The sequence below is a fragment of the Cavia porcellus genome, unplaced genomic scaffold (genome assembly GCF_034190915.1).
Source record: "Cavia porcellus strain 051 isolate PalLab524CR breed Dunkin Hartley unplaced genomic scaffold, mCavPor4.1 scaffold_4, whole genome shotgun sequence".
NCBI lineage: Eukaryota > Metazoa > Chordata > Mammalia > Rodentia > Caviidae > Cavia > Cavia porcellus.
The window spans coordinates 64,260,446-64,283,114 of record NW_026947487.1 but is presented as its reverse complement, the minus strand read 5'-3'; positions in this window follow the sequence as shown (position 1 = coordinate 64,283,114).

Here is a 22,669-nt window from a genome sequence, read left to right as displayed (position 1 = left end):
CAATGTTTTGTTTTTATTAAATTGTTATATACTGCTATGCTCAATTATACTATGCCTGATGATATATACAATTCTATTGAAGATAACAAGAAACCACACAGTAACTATCGTAGAACACTTTGTACTGTGGTTTTATATGACTTTCTTGTTTCATGCGTTTATAGGAATATGTTTTGTATTGTCGTGCTTTGTTTTGTTTCTCCAATGTAGAAAGGATAAAAATACATGTAGAGACTCATGCATGCGTAGAACCTATAAATAGTTTATGAGAACTGATCTTATAATGCATGATGAAAAGAACAACCACTTTGAAGAAAAAGAGACACCACAGTACCCAGTGCTGATCCCATAGTGTCATTATGTGAAATCCAGCAATACTATTATTCTTTGTTCAGAGTGATTTTAACCTGTTTTGGTTTGTTTAATCTTAGCATACATAAAGATATGAATAGCTGCATGAATGTTAAAGTATATAGGATTGTTAACCATATTACTAAGTTTTTGATGGATAGTTGAATAGAACTGTTTGCAGTCTTTCTGTTTGAATGTCTATATGCTTCACTTTTGTAACTTGAACAACTATTTGTAAGAGGACAATATATGATTATCAACTAGTGATTTCTTACTGTTTATTTTTTATTTGAAATTATGCATTATTTCTACCCTTTTTCTGTTTTGTTCATTCTTTCTTTAAATAAAATTTTTTAAAATGGCAAAAAAATCTGAATGTGCAGGCTGAGATTCATCCTATGTTTCTAATAAAATACATTTTATCTGCATTTTAGTGCAAAGCACATTAATTTCTTAAATCATTTTTACCCTTAATGACTTATGCATAATCTTCAGAAACACTTGATTATGAGAAAATGTATGTTTCAAAGTGCAAGGACCATATATCTCAAAATCACCAACTTTTTTATTTTGGTTATTATTCTAAAACAGGATGGCTTAAGACAGCAGCAGCCATTCACGCCTCACTTTGGGGCACTTATTGTGAGTGTGGCTGATCTCAGCTCATGAGAGGTTACCAGGAGCTGCTTAAAGGTGATTCATATCCCATGAAATTTTGGGGGATCACTAACTCATACATCTGGGATGCTATGGGTTGTTAGGCCAGCTGCAGCTGGGCTGTTGGTGGAGACACCTACACGAGGTTTTTGGTACCATGCATGGCTTTCTCATAGCACATGGCTTGGTTCCAACAGGAAGTACAGCCACATCCTGGTACTTACTCATTGGCTTTAGTACTCATCAAACTCATGCTTGTTATATTTTGAAAAAAAAACAAAACACTGTTTCTATGCTGAGTGTGTGCGGTTGCTCATGAACAGGGCAGAACCCCCACATAGTCCTCCTTAATATCCTGTACTTTTGTGCATTTTAAGTGGTAATCATGGGTTGCCAAAAGGTTCAGAGGGTTACTATTAAGCCTAAATGCTACATTGCTCAGTAACAGCCTTATATTAACTCTGTAAAATGTGAAAGTTCTGGAGTTTTCAGAATTATTTCCACATACGCTATTTCTTATAAGAAAAATTCATTTGATATTCACTGGTTTTGGAACTCATCACACATTCTGGGAAAATTGACAGCGGACTGTATTCTAGGAGATAGGAAGCAGAAGTATTGGCTTTGAAAGTTCATAAAACTGTACAGAATACTTACTCTGTTGGTCAGTGACAATATCTTAAATCAAGAAGAGAAAATATAGAACTCCTCTCTGAATATCAAAGAATTTGGGGGCTATGTCTTAAAACTGGTGGTATTAGTTCTCCATTATTGTAACAAAATACCTGAGTTGATCAACTTTTAGAGAGAAAGGGTTGATTTTGGCTCACAGTTCTGAAGGTTTCAGTCCATGGTTTATTGACCTCATTTCTTTTGTACTTGTGAGGAGGTGGCTCATCACAGCAGAGAATAATGAAGCAAAAGACACATCAAAAGGAAAAGATGCAAAAAGGAGGAGGAAGAAGAGGTTAAGATCCTACTACTTTCTTCAAGGCCATGCCAATGACGTAAGACCTCTCACTAGGCCCATCTCCTAAAGTTTCCACTCTCTCCCAATAGTGCTATGCTGGGGACAAAGCCTTTAACACAGAGGCCTTTAAGGAGACTTTTAAAATACAAACTACTACACTGCTACAGATTTTTTAAATGAACATATATAGGTTTTATCTTACGGTCAGTATTTCTGAGGCTTGAGGCTAGTTTTAATAAACACTACCAAATTTATCTCAAATAATCCAAAATTTGATTGGCATGTCATCTTATAATGTCTCATTTTAACATAAAGTTCCACCTCTCCTATATTTCCTTTGTCAGGCATTTATCCTACAATCAGCATATTTCATTTCATGAGAGAAAAATGTTAAGTGGTCCATCTTAATTTGAATTCCTCTCACACTGCAAAAGAAAGCAAAACAGAAATTGGAGGGGTAGTTACAGTGAGCCCAAAGTCTCAAAAAATCAAACGAACCCAAGTTTTCCAGGACATATACTGGTGTGCAGCTACATGACTGACAGGAAACTAATCCTACCTTGCCCCTTACTTTTGAGGTTTGCTTCCTTCCCCTACAAATTTTAAACTGGGGGAATTATTTCTGTGGGAGACGGTGTCTTTTGAGAACCCCTGAGAAGCAGGCCCTGAGATGAGGACAAGGTGCCTGTCTGTGGTTTATTCAGGAAGATCTAGGACAATGGGATGTAAAAGCTAGCCTATCAAAGGTCAGAAATCTGGGATATGCATGTTCTCACCTTCTTACATAGTTTTAAGGATGCTTGTAGGGGGTTGTTTACTCCTACAAATTTCAGTGGCCGAAGTGAATCCCAGCAGGCTAGGAGCAGGGATTGACCACTGTAAATCAGACAGATGTGCATGGACTTGATTTGGGACCCAAAAAGACATCAGTAGAACAGACCCACAAAATGTCACATCTCACATCAGTGCTCTAACTTCATTCAAACAAGTCAGACCAAGGACAGTTAGATACGTGAAAATTTCTAGCCAGCTTTTTATGATTTTTCTGTTTCACTGTTTTAGACTATACATGGACACTCTTCACTTTTTTAGAGGTTGCCTTAGTTACTTTCTTCATTGCTGAGACATATTACATGACACCTGCAAACAAAAGGAGGAGAGATTTATTTTGGCTCATATTTTGGTCATAGTTGGCTGGCTCTAAAGTAAGATGGCATGGCACAATCATGGTGGAGGAAAAGTTGCTTATCTTATAGAACACATGCAGTGAAAAGAAAATTAAGGGAAGAGCCTGGGAGGGAGATACCCCTTTCTAGGTCATACCCACGATACCCCATCTTTTCTGGCCAAGCCCTGTCTCCTAATAATAGCAAGTCAGCCATAAAGCCCCTGTAATCCAATTCCCTTTCAAAGGTCCTGTTTCATGGGGTCCATGATCCCAGGAGGCTTTTAGGAGACATCTAAATTAAAACTGTAACTGAGGTGAAGATTAAGAATTTCGAAAGAAACTTGTATTATTTAATCTTTTTATGAAGAAAACCACTTCCTACCAACAACAACAACAACAAAATTTACTTTTGGAGAATTTGTCACAGTGTTTCTAGACTTGTGCTCTCCAGCCGGGAGCTGGCCAGATTCAGGGGAACCCAGGCAGCAGTGCAATGGCAAATCAGGAAAGACAGGAGGATGAGAGTCTTTGACTTCCTAGAGGACCCTGGCTTGGCAGACTACTTTGATGTCATCTTTCCCTCTTTGTAATGTGGTATTTTATTGTACAAATAACACATCTGGGTGATTTTTCTCAACTGATTTTGCTCTTCACGGCAGCGTTGGGGATTGTTTGGAAAAGACTGTGCTCAACATTTGCAGTCAGAACTCGTGGGTTGGCTCTGTTTCCCAGTGTCATTACTGCATCAGGTGTCCAGGCCAGCTCTGTGCTTTCCAGGTGACCCTTGGATATGAGTTTCAAAGTCTGTTCTCGTTTGAAGACAAGAAAGTTGAAAGGTAACTTGTAAGTGCAATGAATAGCATGAGGCAGAAACCAGTCAAAACCGCCAGGCTTGTGAAAAGGCAACACGTTATGAAATTCATGTGCCTGGGTGCAGGCAGGCAGAGGACAAAAGACCATCTGTAGGGAAGGAAGAGAAGTAGACATTTTTAAAGGGCTGGAAAGAAGGCAAGGGACATTAGACAGAAAGATCTTAGTAAACACCAGTGATCAGAATTCTCTGATTGTCTTGTGCCTCAGTATGCAAAGTCCTTGGGGCATCCGGTATAAATATTTGGGTGTCTTCAGCTGTCACAGTACTTGGAAGGTTCCATGATCTGTCTTACCTTTTTTACAACATCCTATGTTTGCTAAGGACACTGGTGCTGAGCTGAAAACAATGCCTTTGCTGAGAGACAAGTTGGACATTGGGAGAGTGACGTCCAAATCAAGCCTAAAGGAGTTTTAAAAGTTGGGCTCTGCCTAGAGTGGAAACACCCTATCTTTGCATGACACTCAGAGGGGCAGTCAGAAGGGTCTCAGTTGTTTCCATAGCCTTTCTTTGATTTATAAATCTACCAGCTCACCAAATGCATATCATTTTCTACCCCATCAAGGCCTGATTCTTTTAGTCATTTCTATTTAAGGAAGATGAAACCATGGTACTGAGGTTTATATTTGTAAAGATCTGGGAACACAATAACAGGAAATGAGGTGGGATTTTATTTCTCCTTATGACACTTTCACAAGAGAACACTGAATTTGTCTATTCATCTGTTCCCTCCTTACGTTACCATATTCTTCCTGCCCTTTAAACAGAAGCCCTTGAAATTCAGACTGGCAATCAAGAAGTAAGAGATAGATTAGATTAGAGTGTGTTTTCACAAGAATAGACTGTGATATCCAGTTACATTATTCTAATTCAGAGAATTCAAACAAATAGCTATACACACATAGCTATAAATACATATAAAATACATATAAATAGACATATGATATATACCATAATCAGGATGCACACATGTAGATAAATGTTTTGTTTGGTGCTGACAAAAATATGAGGTATCTGTGTACACATATAGAAAATCTATACTAATATTAAGATACTAATTTGTAATGTAGGTATCTAATTAAAATTATACAAACATTAAATTAGAGTCACCTACATTTTTAGAATAGCATATTTATATAACAACATGGATGTTCTACATCTTAAAAAGTTAAAGTGTCAGAACCAGGCACAATGGTACATGCCTGTAGTCTCAGCATTCTCAGAGGCAGAAGCAGGAGAATCTTAAGTGATTGGGATTCCCTTAGTGATTTAGTGAGACCCTGTCTCAAAATAAAAAGGGAACTGGGGATGTAGCTGAGAGGGAAGCCCTGGGTTCAATCCCTGGCATCCTAAAAACATAAAATTGATTTAGTCATCAATCCCAGGCTGTCTTTCCCCAAAATGACCCTGTGTGACTGCAAACACCCACTTTTCCTGTAGACTGGTGAGTGTCACCCAGCTTGCCACATATCCTGGCACTTCCTACTGTCAACTCAACAATGGGACCCAACAGCAGTTACCGCTGCACCTGAAAAGGTGATCAGTTACCCTCCTGCATTTGTGTGGCTTTCACAACCCAGTTCTTCAGCAGCTGAAAGACACAGAAACACAGGAGATACATGGCTCCTACCTAGTTGGTCAACCACCTCTCATAGGCAAGCGCTTGGTGGACAAGATTCAAACAAATAAAGAGGAGGTTAAACTGTACCTTACCCTTTAGCAAGATATTTGCTTATAAGAATTATATTTTTTCTACCATAGTAGAATTTGTGCTCCAGTCACCAGTAACTGCACAATCTTCAGCTACTGCCCTAATTAGAAACCAAAGTTATCAGCACTGTGAAGGGGAGCTGAGAATGGGGTGACCAAAGGAACAAAGGGCTGAGTTTATTGACAGATACTCTTGAAAACTCGAGGTCACATGTGATATTAATGGGCAAATGACCTATTGAACCTTATTTTTAAAAATATGGTAGCTTCAGGGACCAGGAAACCAAGGATCTCTCCCCCACCTTCCCTCACACAGCCCTTTGCTATTAGGGCTGCTCAACTAGTACAGACTATTTGACTTAATGTTTTACAAACAAATCTCAGTGTTAACAGAGGTAGAAAGTGGCTTCCTTTCATTTTTCTAGGTCTTTCCTAATGTTCCCTTGTGTTCAGAGGAGATCCAGGAAGCTCACCACAATCAGGGAACCTTGTTCCCAAGGATTCATCCTGGTACAGCGAAAGCCAGAGTGCTCCTGACTGCGATGGTCACACCCACCTCAGAGCCCAGGTGCCCCAAGGGACACCTATACCAGGAGAGAAAGGGGCCCGATTCACATATTCCTCAGAAAAGAAATTAAACTGCAAAACAGAGAAGAAAACCTGAGACTGTCTACACACTGGAGGGAAAATGAATTTCTTATGGAAGAAGATCCCAAAACACACCTTTTTTGTTTTAGAAGCAAACACAAATGACTTACTCTGGCCTGTACAGCCAGGCATAAGGAGACAGCCTCTAGCCCTCTTCCCAACATGGCCCTATGCCCCTCAGAGTTCGTGGTTCTGCTCCCCAGCCCAGCAAGCCCACTGGTGCTGGCCTGGAAGTTGCAATTGCCCGTGGAGGCCTTGTTACCTACTTAGAGAAGACGTCCCTGATCGCCTCCTCTTATGAATCCCAACTTTATTCATCTCTACCTGCAACTATCAGAAACGATCGGATTCATTTTCTTGTTATTGTTTCCTTTCCCCTGCTAGAAAGTTTGTTTCATTAGAGTGAGGCCTAATCTCCATTCATGACTGTATTCCTAGTCCACAGCTCACAGTAAATTTTCAGTAAAATGTTGTTAGCTGGGTTGATAAATAAAAGAGATACTTATAGGCAGATGAGAGCAAAGACTGATAAACTCAGAAGCAGGATTAAAAGAATCAACAAAGCAAAGAGCTAGGAAAAAGAGGCCAAAAGGTGGTAAGAATAAAAAATAAAAATTAAAAAAGAAACACAGGAGGCAGGAGCTTTCCTCCCTGCTGGGAGCTGCCTCAGCTACCCACCATGTTGACTTTCCTGTCAACACAGCTTCAAGCTCAGAATAGACACAAGGAGGAGAGACAGACACCAGCTGCTATGCTTCCTGCAGCCCAGCTCCACACTATGCTCCCCGCCTGGATGTGGTCTGTAAGGCCCAGGGAGGACCCAGCCATCTAACTGGCCAGCCTTGGGTACTGCTGCAGCTGTGGGCTTGCTCAGGCCAGGGGGAGGACCAGCACATGGTCCAGAGTGTATTCCCTCTGCTTCCTCCTCCGGCTGGGCCCATCTACTGCTAATCCCCATCTCTCACTAAGGAATGTGAGCTCTGGACATAAAAGTTTTTGGAAGGTCAAAGTCTATTTCCAACAGTGAGCTGTAAGAACACCCTAATTATAGTGCTGGCCTACATCGATGCAAGCAGCTGAGTCAAATTCTTCATATGCCTGCCTTCATTTAAGCCCCACAGCCTGTCTATGAGGTGGCCATTGTTATTATTTACATCTCTTTGATGAGCAAATCAAAGCTCAGAGAATTAAGCAGCCTGAGGGTATGTGCCAGTCGCCATGTAAAGCTAAGTCAGCTAGTTCTACATGCATTGAAGAGACATTAAGCCCAGATAAGTGCAACTACACATTAACTTTGCTGTTGGTTTTTGGTTTGACTGAGTAACTGCTCTCAATTTTTTCTCTCATTATTGGTAAATACCGAAGTATAGTTGTCTAATTTTCTGCAGATAGTGCTATGAATAGCAAAAAATGTGGCTGTCTTTGCACATTGCTCGTTTCTGCCACGACGGTAGTTATAGAGGTTATTTTTTATTACTTTTTAAGGTGCTGCTTGTCCCAGCCCCTGGAAATCCTTCCACACTCTGAAGCAGAGAAGGCCTGCTTTCTGCACCACACTTTCTGTGCCGTGCTGCCCCCTAGTGGCTAAAATATATACAGCGGCAGCTCACATCTGCATTGAAAGTCCCCAGGACCTACACCAAATCGCCTCAGGTTCAGCTACATCCAATTTTAGGGCCCAACCTTCACTCAGTAGATTCTTTCCTTTGCCTGCATTTATTCAGGCAGCCATATCCTTTCTTGCCAGTAACGCAAGATTGGGTGTGGGTTCAAAATTGGTGCATGAGACATTTTCAAATGAAACAGGCTTTGTTCCATCAGATTCTATTGTTTCTCCTCCCATTGATCAAAACTAAGAAAATCCTGCAAAGAGCACAGGACAGACAGTGGTTGTAGCTGCTATGTGTTCCACATGTGATGCCCTCTTTCGTACATCACTGAGGGAGCCTACACCAGAGAGCAGTGCTGTTGTGTACAGTGAAATACAGTGTGGAACACAGCCCCCTCTCAGAAAGCCTGACATCTTTTTCTACATTGAAAGGAAGAAGTAGTGGCTTTGCAAGAAGAATGGGGAGGCTGGTGGTAATTTTCCTAAATGCCCCTTGTTACATACTAGTACAGGTGGTATTTGTGTATTCAAGATTTACTTTTTCCTTCTTTGGCTATTGTCTTGTTTTTGGAGCTTTACATATCAGCCAACAAAAACTCAGAAGTTGTACCTACCTGAGATTACAGAATTAAACATGGTGACTGGATTAAGCCATCAGTCAGGTTTATTCACTGAGTCCACCAGTTGTTTTGACAATTTGCACAAACAGCAAACTAAGTTGAATGTCACCACCAAGTTTGAAGAATCTAAGTTTGAGAGAATTATGACTCGGACTCAGTTCAAAGCTGCTTTCCCTTTGGTTTTATTACCAAAGCAGCAAACTACGGTCCCAAGATCACAGCAAATACAATGAATGAAAAGGTGGATGTTGGTTGCTCATGCTGCCCATATCCACTGTCTAGGAACATCCAAAACTCAGTGGTTAGCTCAGCCGGTGTAGGGTAATGAAACTTCCAGAAAGATACAGCCAGCTTTAGACCTGGCAGGGGAGCTACACATCACCTGGAAGCCTTGGATGTTAAGTAGCAGTATCTGAGGAGAACTTGGGGTTGTTCTTCTCGGAGTATATGCATTCAAAATAAAAGGGTAGCCAGACATGGTAGCACATGCCTGAAATCACATACTTGAGAGGCTGAGGCAGAGGACTGCAGTGACTTCCAAGGCCAGCCTGGGATACGTAAGTGAGTTCAAGGTGAGGCTGAACTACATAGTGAGACCCTGTCTCAATAAATAAATAAATACCATCCATTCACAAGAAGGAGGGTATGGATGGATAGTGGCTGGTTCTCAGATGCAGGGATTACAGAATATTTTCTCAACTAAAAGATCCCATTCACATGGAGAGAGCTCATTTTACTGTTTAGAGTGGTCATATGACATAATTTTAGCCAATGATAGATGAAATGCCTAACAAGAACAAGCTTCCCCAATAAGAAGGCAAAGCTTCATTAGGAAAACAGGACAGGCATCAACTTTCTTTTAGACTTTCACTCACACAGAAAGGAGGACTGGCTGTGACCATCTTGTGATTATAAGATAACAAGTATGGAAATGAAGTTGAAGGCATGGGAGGGGAATGGGAAAAAAGAAGAAGCAAGGTATGTCTTGTACAGGTACAAATTCCCTAAAATGAGTGTTACTCTAAAATGTACCAATAAAATTTTAAAATGTAAAAATTAATAAAAAAGATCTAAACAAATAATGCCACATTGGAGGCTACTACTTCACTATGTCAGTGTAAGAAGGACACAAACACAACACAACCTGTGCAAATCAACACGGCTTAAGAAACTGATCAAATCTCATTCACCACCCTGTGCTTTTACCTGGCATAGACCGAGTTGTCCCATGATTCATAACGTACAGAGCAGATGCATGAGTAAGGCTATTTATTCTTAGGACCAAGACTCCAGGGTTAGCACTTGACCCATTTGAAAACTTATTACAATTGCTTTTACTAGGCTATTGTCTCTTGAAGAGAAAGAAAGTCTCTTTAAAACAAAGTGTTCATTTAATTATTGTATTCATAAGATTTAACTTAGGCTGTTTGTTGAGTTCAGGTTATGGACAAGCAAATATCATTTGTATTCTGGCTTTCCACTTTAAAGATGTAAACCCACTCACTGAAATGCACATTAGTGAACTAACCTCATTTTAGGATCCTGACTACTTCTAACTCTACTTTTTTTTCTTATTGACATCACCTCATCTGTGGCATCATGAAGAAGAATATCCCGTTCAGCGGAAAGTCATAAACTCATTAATGCACAGCTAATCAGCCATTTGCCTATACTTACAAGTTCACACAAAGCTTTAGAGAAATTGGTGTGAGTGGTGCACTTCAAAAGGCATTTGTAAGGCAAGTTGTCTTTGTGTTAATTCAGCAGAAAACTATCTGGGTGCTATCAAAAGAGCTATTTGCCTCATAAGGGATGCATAAATGTATACATAGTAGTGATTCACATTGTAATTATAGATCATAATTATCTCTTGTATTATTGTGTACTTTTTTGTATTGTGTAAATACTTCTACTAAATATTGAAAGCAAAAACCAAGAGAGACATTTAAAAACATTTCTCTAGATTCCTGAATATTTTCATTCCTAATGGTTGCAGAGCTCTATATATTTTAAAAATTTCACCTCTCATACCATGAAAGTCACAGCATAATATAACTCCCCACTAAATTTGTAACTGACAGCAGCTTTGTGTCCCATCGGAGGTTGTTTTCACTCTTGGTCAGTATGCTAGCACCTTCCTGCAAGTCCAGCAGGGATCCTGGTGGGGTTAACATTGGGAAAGGTACTGTTTGGCTTCTGAGTAGAGAGTACATCCAGTTTAAGAGTCGGACACTCTGCCCAAGCAGAGGCTCTGCTGCGGACCAGCAATGTGGTCTTTCTAAACAGGTGAGAAAATATTCTTTAATATGGCGTAGTGGCAGATCTAATTATGACATATATGCAAGCCTGTGCCATCCCCCTCTAGCAAGGACACATCAGGGAGCCACTGGACCTTTGCTACAGGACCAAGTGACCTGAGGAGTTGTGTCCTTCCTACAAGGATGACTATCCTCTGCATTGCCCTGGATCCTTCACTGAAGAATTGGGTTACATAGATTTCCTTTTGGTATCTGAAGGGTGTCCTTGAAGTCTAGATCAAAGTAAGTTTTTTATGATCACTCCAGAAATACTTAGAACTTTATGTTAAAGGGAATTAAAATCTTGGGAACTGCTTCAAGCCAGCTTGAAGTAGATTTCATAAGGTGACTGAAAGTACGTGGTCCTGTCTCCCTCCCCAAGTGTCCTCTCCCAGTGACCCCTTCTATGCCCTTGCTTATCCTCAAAGGGCCTAAGATAATATAGGCACAAAAAGACCTCTCTATAGGATTTAGGAATTTAGGAATAGGTTGTGATTCAGGTTTCTTATCTAGACTACAGTCTCTCCTTTATAAGTGGTTTAATGCTGTTGAAATAGAATTTAATATGAGTAGGAAAAACAAGAAAGAAGGAAAAAGAAAGAAAGAGGAAGGAGGAAAGGAAAGAAAGAAAAAATGGGAGTGAAAAATGAGAGGAAACAGGAGGGAGAGAGGAGGAAAGGGGCAGGAGAGGAAGGAGAGGAGAAATGTTCACACCTCCAATAATAGAAGATTTGTATTTTGCTGATTTATTTATTGGTACAAGTACATTTTTTGCTCAGTTTGGTTTGGTTTTAGAGGTCACAGTATATAGATGTGCTTATTTTTCTCTTTTGTATTAGTGTATGTTTTGTAATACATTATATTTACAACCATGTAGGGATATATATTTATATTTGGGGAATATATATAATAAATATTTTGATCATTTTCCATCCCCCCTTTTCCTCAGTTCCCCTTCCCCAACTCAAACAAATCTGCTTTTTTGTTGGAGATATTTTTTAACACACAATAGCATTGTTCTGTAAGTCTTTGAGTCTGCACTTTTATCTAAGCAGACTTTGACATCTGTCCTGAGCTGTGTCTCACAGTTGCAGCCCCCATGCCAAGGAGGAGCTTCCAGCCAAAGAGCTACTGGGCTCTGTCCATAAGTCATGAACATGAAAACCATTAAGATCTTCCTGGCTTTCACTCTGAAAATGTCATCACGTTGACACCTAGAGTTGGGACCACCTTTATTTATTATTGCCTCATTTTTCTGTGAGAATTCTGCTTTACCCCATATGAAAATGCTAAACAATGTGCACTAGCTTTCTGGAAAACATCTTAAAATGCCACAACTTACAGATAATAACCTAATCTGGTGAAATTAATTGCTGCAACATTTATGACATGATCACAACTGAAACTCAGATACAAGTAAATAATACACTTTAGACTATTGTGTGAATTCTGTGCTTCTAAAAGAAATTCAGTTCTACAATGGAAAATGAAAACAAATCTATGGAGTACATATTTCTGTATGTATACATCAATAAAAATACCTTTTAATATGTGAAATTGAATTTGTAGCTACTTAAGTCCACATCTGTTAAAAACATTATCCTTGTCTATCCTAATCTTTCCTAATTAAGTCAAATTCTTTGATAGCCCTGCGAGATAGTTTCAACATATTGTGTTCTCCTGAGATGAGGAAGACCACTTCAGGGAAGCATTGGACCTACAATTCTTATTTTATGCTTGTGAAATACAATGCACTAAAACCTCTAAATAATTCAATCCATAATTTATTTTTCTAACGTGACCACCTGCAAAGTGGAAGAACCATAGCACCCAAACATGGCTCCTTTCTGGGTTTTGCACAGGCAAGGACTCATGGAAGAAAGGCACCTTGACTTGTGCATACAGATACATGATTTAGCCATAACCAGGAAAGGATCTTTTCCCATGTGTATAAGTCAGAAAAGGTCATCAGGTTTCCCAATGATATTTCCATGATGTTATACATTCTAAAAGAACCTAAGACATTGACCTAGATATCAATCATGTATCTTTGTCTTTTTCTTAAGTGTATATTTAGGCTTGATTATGAACACATAGTTTTTTCATATGCAAGCAAAAGTTACAAAAAATAGTATTAGAAATGTGTGTTCAAGTGACTATTAATCAATAATTCTGGGACCATACAAAGTTAGTCTATCCATGAGCTAGCCAATATTTCCCACTGTACCTTCCATCCCACCTTAGATCAGCTAAATGAGAATTTTTGACATTGAAGCCTGGGCATCTATATTAGATACAAGGTCTCCAAATGTTTCTTATTCATACTGTGGTTTAAAGAATGAGTAGGTTTGAGCATTTCTTCATTTATTTATTCATTTGGCAAACATTTGCTGAGCTCCTATAAAGTACAGGAGAATATGAAAAATTAGCAAGACAGTTATACTCCCTGCCTTCTCAATGCTTGGAACCTGGCACTTACTGAACTGTGTTGTACAGCCCCCAGTGTACTAAAAGATCTTAATGATTACTACAAAATTTTAGCAGACTTTGCTACAGAACAAGACCCAAGGCAGAACCAGTCTGCATCCTAAAGGGAAAAGAGAATTGTAAGCAGCTGAAGGCCAGATGCTCACTATCTCTAGGGCTTAGTAAATGACCACCAAAATATCTTTGATAACTGTCATCACCCAAAGCTAAGCCATTTGCTATGGAGAATAGGGAGCAATGAGGAACAGGGAAGAAGCCACACATTCGAGCAAATTTGACTGAAGTGGGTAGGACTACAATTCTTCTTTCTACCCTGGGAATAGATGGGGTGCTTCCTCACCATAAATACCAACTAAAGAAAGTGCTACTTGATGTTCCCTTGGAGGTTGGCAGTTCCTTTAAAAAGAAGAGGAAGACATCTAATTCCCTAGTCAAATGTCTTTGGCAGGTTTCCTGTTCTCCTCTCTGTGGCTACCTGAGCTCAGCTGAAGAGAATCAGAGAAAGTGGAGAGGAGTGGCTGTGGGACAATCTTCACTTCCAAAATGCCAGTACCTACCTAAGAGAACAGCAAGCAAGTGAGGGGTTCTCAGAAGCAACAGGGGGGAAGAGATACCATGCCCATGGTAACTGGGCAAGTTAGAAGACATCAATCCAGAAGCTCATTACAGCCTCATCTAGTGAGGCTCCAATTCTCATGAGAATATAAACAAGGCCTCATGGGAGAATGTGTGCTATGAGGAATGACGCATATGGCTCTGCAGTATCCAGTGCCACACCCCGAGTTAGGATGCATACTAGTATTTTAATTTCCATTTTTATTTTATTAAAAAACAATGTTAAAGCTTTTGAAAATAAGGAGGGGAAGAGAGTTGAAGGTAGGGTAATAGGACAGGCAAAAAACATCAAGTTATATCATGTACAGGTACAAATTTTGTATGATGAGTGTGATCATTATTTATATCTAAAATGTGCCAATAAACTTAATTAAAGAAAGAAAAGATAAAGAATGTTTGCTGTTTTGAGCCATTCATTTTTCTTTCCTATTGCAAATAAAATAGAATCCAGAAGAGAGAGGAGAGAAAAGATGAGGAAACAGACTAAGCTCCCTCCCTACTGGAGAAAGAGAATACTGTAGCATAGCATAGGGTACTGTGTAGTACGCAAGAGAGAGGAAGTTTTTAACTGGAGTTGGTTGGGCTATAATGGCTAGAAAGCTATGAGATGTGACCATATCACTATGGCACAGAGTGTGTAGTTAAAGGTGCTAACTAAAAAATAAATCAGCAGTCCATGTTTATGTGTATGCCACCCCAAGTTCACCACATATGAAAAAAGGTATTATTTCATCAAATAGGAAACAACATAAACTATAGTCCCTACCACCACCACCACTAGGTTGAAAATGACAATGACAATCATTAAAGATTCTAGGAAGTTCTGCAGGAAATACTACTTAACTGAATTTAAGTTCAATTTCCTCCTGAGACAGAGACAGAGAGGGAGAGAAAGATGGAGAGAGAGAGTAAGAAAGAGAGAGAGCCAGAGAGAGAGAGAGAGAGAGAGAGAGAGAGAGAGAGAGAGAGAGAAGAGCCAGACAACAACTTAAGAGTATGCTAGTGCTCTATAGAGACAGTTTGGAAATAAATGCTGGGATGAATACTAGTTTATATTGTAATATGGAATGCAATACTATAGAGTCATAGATCAAGGAGATTCCCTAGGGCATTCACATCTTAATACTCTATTACATCGTCATCTTGGTTAATGAAAGTTACTTTAAAAGGTTTGTCATTCATAAAATAATGGTTACTAATCTTTATTAGTACTAAATGCCTTTTGGAGATTTTACTAAGTACTTTGCATCTATTATCCTATTTATTCTTTTCAAAAACCTTCTGAGGTAGGTACTACTTATATTCCCAGATCACAGCTGAGAAAAATGGAAACACAGGCCCCATAAATAGAAACCTTTGTATTTGTGTCTGTCAGTTCAAGCTCTGGTCTGTACCATTAGGATATATTGCTTGATATTCATATTTTTCTCTACCCTCTTAAGGGAAATCACCCAAACTAAATTCTAATATTGGTCAAGACTACACTGAGTAATCAGTCATAAGTATGAATCTTATAACAGTTAAAATGATCTTGACTTCCCTAACTAGCATTTGTTCTTAAATAACGATATAAGGATCTGGGTAGTGAGCACAGTAATGATTTGAAATTGATACAAACTACAAGAGAAAGACCAAAGGGAGGCTGAGCAGCTGTATGCTGTGGAAATGTTAAACTTCTTCTGGGTGGCAATATTATACGAGTCTCTGTGTGTGCTGGAGGTAGCTGGGTACAGGGAAGGTATTTATCTTCAGTATGCCCTGAGTACAAGAAAATTGGTTGCAGATGGCTCACAGCTGTGAGGAATACCTTTGTTTCATTTGAAACTTGTTATAAATCTGTTCCTTAAACTACCTGCTCCAATGACTTTTAATTTAGAGGATGTTGGATAAGTCCCTATATATGACCCTCATATATCATCAGAAGAACAGTGAAGTGGTTTGGGCTGGGAACTCCTGGGAGAGTCTAGATTTATCGAAGGGCTGGGTTACCACAGGCCCTTAAGGGATTTTAGTAAAGCCTATTATTGATTATCAACATTGTGAAGAAGAAATCAATTTCTACAAAGAGTACATTTGAGGAAGAAAAATTTTCATTGGTTCAAGAAATATTTTTAAGGAAAGCTGTATTACAATTACACATTTTCTTCTGAGAGCATTTATAAAGTGGAGATATTATTTGGTTACTTAGAAAAGATTTGACTGATGCAGAAAAGGTACAGCTTTCAGATGTAAGCAGTTAAAGAGACTTCTCTCAAAGATGCTAAAACTTAACTTGGTGTCCAGGGATCCAGTTAAGTGGAGAAATAAACAAAGAGTTACTTGGTTTCATAAGTTAATAGATCTCATCTTCTGAGAACAAAATTTGGGCTGGGAGCATAGCACAGGGGCACAGCGCCTGCCTGGTAAGTGCGAGGCTCTGACTTTGAGTCCAATTCCACACACACAAAAAAATAGTACATTCCAACTAGTGAAGAGAATAAAACTTCTTTGTTTTTTATCATCCAATGTTTAAGTCCTATAAAATAATTTTCTTTGTTTTTTATCATCCAATGTTTAAGTCCTATAAAATAATTTTAGACTTTTAAAAAAGAAGTTTATAAATGTTCAAAGTTACTGTAACACCTGTTATTTCTTGGTTTTCTCTTATGGAAATTTCAAGGTTCTTTATGGGAGCTCCTTGAAAGATAACAGCTGTGGGCGTGGCCTGCTCCAGGTGATGCCCCAAGGTCTTCAAAGTGGTTCGTGAGGGTATTTGTGCCCTCTGCAGCTGCTGCCCTGTCTCCATCACAGCCCGTGCGCCCCATCTTTCTCAAAGAACATGCTTTGTAATCCTTAGAGTTAGGGTTCAGCTCCCTGAGAGTGGACCACATATAGATTCAGATCTATCAAAAACCTCATGCACGTGCCATTTACGACTTCTCTCACACAGGTGACCGATCCAAAGGCACAACAAAACCCAACTTAAAGACTTGCCAAGGAGCAGAAGTGAAGGAAACCACAAACGTAATCAGGGGAGACATTCCTATTTCTCACTCAGAGACTTTCTCCCAACATTTGTATGCATCAAATTGGTAACATTTTAAAGAGATTACTACAGTTCTGAACAAAATGGAGAAGTTTAGCACAGTAAAAAAAAAAAAAAAAAAAAAAAAACCAACTCTTTGTATCTCTGCAATACAAATATTTTGCTGGGGAAAAATGTTTGTAATAAATCCCTAAATTCACTTACGTACTTTAACACACTTCTATCAATTTACCCCCTAGCAATATTATCAAAAGACAACAAAATAAATGGTTGGTTTTGCCAAAGACATTTTTTTCATCAATAGGTTCGATTTTTAAATTTCTCCCGGGATCCGGCCATGGAGGGACTCAGGCAGTTTATTCACCCGCCCTCCTGGTAAGCGACTGCGGTGTGGCGCAGGAGGAGAACCAGAGCTCCCAGATCTGGCCATGGTGGGATTCAAAAAGCTTATTCACCCGCCCTCTTGGTAAGCGCCTGCAACGTTAACCAGGAAGAGAACCATTACCTGTGAGCCTACTGCCATGGGCTGAAAATCAAGCACCCTCCGCACCCCCCATAGCTGCTGGGGATAGATGTCTCAGCATCTCTTGAGAGGATGACCATATGCAGTATAGCAAATATGGGGGATTTCCTTCTATCTTCTGTTTGAAGGCAAAGGTTGTTTTCATTATTTTGCTTTGTTATGTTTCTTTTGCTCTATTCAGTACTCTCAATTAGTTTTATAATGTTCTATTTTTGGTTTGATTTTGCTATACCTAAGTGACTGGACAACTATTGTGAAGTTAACGAGATGTACCGTAGTACCTATTACTACTATCCCAGTATCTTACTGTGAAATCCTGTACCAATTCACTGCATTGTTTTGACTGGCTTTGTTCTGTCTTGTGCTGTTGCATTTTAACTACTTTCAAAATAAAATTTAAAAAAAAAATTTCAATTTGTCTTATAGCATATTCCCTCATTTTTGAAGGAACAAACTGGATGTTTTTACGATAGAAATGGTGGATTTCCAGGAATAAAATCTTTAAGTATATTATTGTATCATAAGAAATGAGTTTGATTTATTATAACCCAACTTGTAATGATATTCAGGAACTATTTAACTGTACTTTAGGGAAAGATATCAACATCTATCAATTCAAGATACTAAAAGCATTTTTATTTTCCATAATTATGACTTAAAAATAAGCATGCTTTTCAAAAAAGTTTTTAAAAAAAACATTTTCTTAAAAGCAAGCACACTTTTAAAAACCAGAAGCTAACACTTTTTTAAAAATAGGTACACTTTCCAAATGACACTTTTCAAATTTTAATGTACATAAATCACCTAAGGCTCCTATTAAAATGCAGACCCTGATTTAGTAGGTTCGGATAGGTCCTAAGATTTTGCAGTTCTAATAAAAAAATTGTGCCAGTGTATAAAGTATTAGAATTCCTGGTACCTGGCATGGTGGAAAACAAAAAAGAAAGTTTGCAAATAAGAAGGCAGAGCATTGGCCTTGGCATGCAAGTGGCTATCTAGAAGTGTCTAAATAGTGATTTCAAAGCAGAGATTTAATAATAAACATCAAACAGTTCATTAATAGGATGTAAATTGGAGCAAAAAAGCACCAGTTTGAAAGTCCGGATAGTCTGGTAGAAACTTGAACTCTAGCCTGTTTAGCTGCCGCACCTGGCCATCGGTGTGCAGAGGAGGAGCTGGGCAGATCTGGGGTGCCCTCACCAGCCTCTCTGTGTGTCTGGAGGACTCTGGATATCTCCGCCCAGACTGCTGGAGTCCCCCCAGGCTTCCAGGTGCAGTGAAGGGGAGAGGTGGGTTTGAGGCTTCCACATCAGCCTCCCCATTCCGGTTACACTTGGAGAACTGCTGAGCTCCAGACGGGTGGGCCGACCCACACTATCAGCTGAGCCCAGCCTATTTTGCGGCCATGCCTAGCCATCAGTGTACAGAGGAGGAGCTAGGCGGATCGGGGGTGCCTGCATCGGCCTCTCCATGTGTCTGGAGGACTGTGGATATCTCTGCAACCAGGGAGGGTCCACAGGTTCCTGAGGCACTGCGGCCTGTGATGAGTACCCTAACCCGGCTGCAATTGAAGAACTGTGGAGCTTCCAAGGGGCAGGTAGGCGCACAGTGTCCCTGAGGCCCACCTTGTCTGGAACTGCGGAGTTCTGAGCAGGCAGAGGAGGGCCACTGGTTCTGTAGGCCCAATGGCTTGGGGTAGCGCGGTGCCAGAGTCTCAGTAGCTCCAAACATAGAAGGGGATTTTCAACAGATCCTGAGGAAGCTTTCAAATAACACTTGAAACACAGAAATATAGGAAAATGACAAAACGAAAGACCAAATTACAACCTCAAACCTCCAGCCCATCTCAAGAAACCCTAGGAGCGATGTATATAGAAGAAAATATATCCCATCCACCTCATATATCGGACACAATAGCCACTGAAATTGACAAGCAACTCCAGGAAGCTTTAAAGAAATTCAAACTCGAAATAATCTCCCAGATAAAAGAAGAAATGATAAAAGAAATGAAAGAGATTCTAAATATATCTAAAGAAAACACAGATAAAAAATTGGAGGAACTAAACAAAAAGATAAAATCCCTAGACGAGCAATATAAGAAACAAACAGAATACATAATGCAGATGCACAGAGATATACAGGAAATAAAAAACTCCACTGAAAGTTGTAAAAACCGCCTTAATGAAAGCGAAGATAGAATTTCAGACCTTGAAGACAGGATTGCAGCTAGTGAACAGGAAAGGAAAGATCTTTTGAAAATAACAAGGAATCAGGAAACAGCAATTCAACAACTGCAAGACGATGCAAAGAAGAATAACATAAGAATGATAGGGATTAATGAAAGAGAGGGAGACAACATGAAGGATGTCAGGAGGATATTTAGAGAAGTAATAGCTGAAAATTTCCCAACCATGAGATCAGAAACTGACATCAGGATCAGTGAAGCATATAGAACTCCAAACAGTCATAACCAAAATAAAACTACACCCAGACATATAATAATCACCATCCCAGAAATCCAACACAAGAATAGATTATTAAAAGCTGTCAGAGAGAAAAGACAGATCACTTATAAAGGAAAACCTATCAGAATCACAGCAGACTTCTCAGCACAAACGATAAAGTCAAGAAGAGCATGGAGTGAAGTATTCCAGATCCTAAAGCAAAATGATTTCCAACCAAGACTGATATATCCTGCAAAACTATCATTCAAAATAGATGGTGCAATACGATACTTCCATGACAAAGAACAGCTGAAGAACTTCATGAACACCAAACCAACCCTGCAAAAAATATTGAAAGACAGTTTAGATACACAACGGGAAAAACCACTAAGCAAAGCAAATAATTAAACAGAACAGAAAGATAAAGATGCAACAGCAGAGAGATAACATTCCTACAATTAACCAGCATTTAACAGTAATAACCATTAATGTAAATGGTCTCAATGCACCAATCAAAAGAAACAGACTAGCAGAATGGATCAAGAAACAAAATCCAACCATATGCTGTTTACAGGAAACCCATCTAACCCAGAAGGATACTCACAGACTGAAAGTCAAAGGATGGAAAACAATTCTTCATGCAGCAGGAATCCAAAAAAAAAGGCAGGAGTAGCCATTCTGTTTGCAGACAACGTGAACTTTAAACCAACAATGACCATAAAGGACAAAGAAGGTCACTACATACTCGTAAGGGGAAAACTCCAAGAGGAAGAGATAACTATCTTAAGTATATACGCACCAAACTCCAGAGCACCCAGTTATATAAAACAATTATTAACAGAAATGAAAGCTCAAATTATCAGTAACACAATTGTAACAGGAGACCTTAATACACCACTGACACCAAGGGACAGATCAACCAGACAGAAAATGAGCAAAGAAATAACAGAACTGAGTCACACCTGTGAACAAATGGGTTTGATAGACATATACAGAATGTTCCACCCAACAACATCAGAATACACATTCTTCTCAGCAGTACATGGATCATTTTCTAAAATAGACCATATATTAGCTCACAGAACATATTTAAGCAAATGCAAAAGAGTTGAAATCATCGTTTGCATATTATCGGATCATAGCACTCTGAAATTAGAAATTAATGATAAAAGATACTGCAAAAATTCCGCAAACACATGGAAACTGAATAACACACTCTTGAGTAATCAGTGGGTCACAGAAGAAATTAAAGAAGAAATTAAACAATACCTAAAAGAAAATGAAAATGCAGATACAACTTACCGGAATCTGTGGGATGCAATGAAAGCTGTCCTGAGAGGAAAATTTATTGCACTGAGTTCCCACATCAGGAAAACAGAACGAATACAAATAAGTAACTTGATGCTACACCTCAAACAGCTAGAAAAAGAAGAGCAAGTCAAGCCCAAAGCCAAAAGAAGAGAGGAAATTATAAAAATCAGAGCAGAAATCAATGCAATAGAGACTAAGAAAACAATCCAAAGAATCAATGAATCAAAGAGTTGGTTCTTTGAAAGAATAAATAAAATTGATAAGCCCCTAGCCAACCTTATTAAAAAAAGGGAAGAAAAAGCTCAAATTCATGCAATAAGAAATGAAAAAGGAGAAATCACTACAGACCCAATAGAAATACAGAGGATCATCAACACCTATTTCAAAAACCTCTACTCTCAAAAGTTTGATAACACAGAAGAAATAGACAGATTCTTAGAAGCATATGAAGTACCAAAGCTAGATCAAGAGGATATAAAACTGTTGAATAACCCAATCCCTGCTAATGAAATTGAAAATGTAATTAAGTCCTTACCCACCAAGAAGAGCCCAGGCCTAGATGGATTCACTGCAGAATTCTACAAGAAATATAAAGAAGACCTAATGCCGACACTCCTCAAACTATTCAATGAAATTGAAAGGGAAGCAATCCTTCCTAAGTCATTCCTGGAAGCAAATATTACTCTAGTACCAAAACCTGAGAAAGACCCAACTATAAAAGAGAACTATAAACCGATCTCCCTAATGAACACAGATGCAAAAATCCTCAATAAAATATTGGCAAATAGGATCCAGCAAATCATCAAGAAGATTATACACCATGAACAAGTGGGATTCATCCCAGGCATGCAGGGATGGTTCAACATATGTTAATCAATAAATGTAATCCACCATATCAATAAAGCCAAAAATAAGAATCACATGATCATTTCTATAGATGCAGAAAAAGCCTTCGGTAAGGTCCAACACTTATTCATGATAAGAACTTTACAGAAAATTGGAATAAATGGTCTTTACCTCAATATAATAAAGGCCATTTATGACAAACCAACAGCCAGCATCATACTAAAATTGAAAGCCTTTACTTTAAAATCAGGCACAAGACAAGGATGGCCAAGGATGGCCAAAAATTGAAAGCCTTTACTTTAAAATCAGGCACAAGACAAGGATGTCCTTTATCACCACTCCTATTTAATGTAGTACTGGAAGTACTAGCCAGAGCAATTAAACAAGAGAGAAAAATAAAAGGGGTAAAGATAGGAAAAGAAGAAGTTAAATTGTCATTGTTTGCAGATGACATGATACTATACATAGAAGACCCCCTAAACTCCATTGAAAGCCTCTTAGATATAATAAATAAATT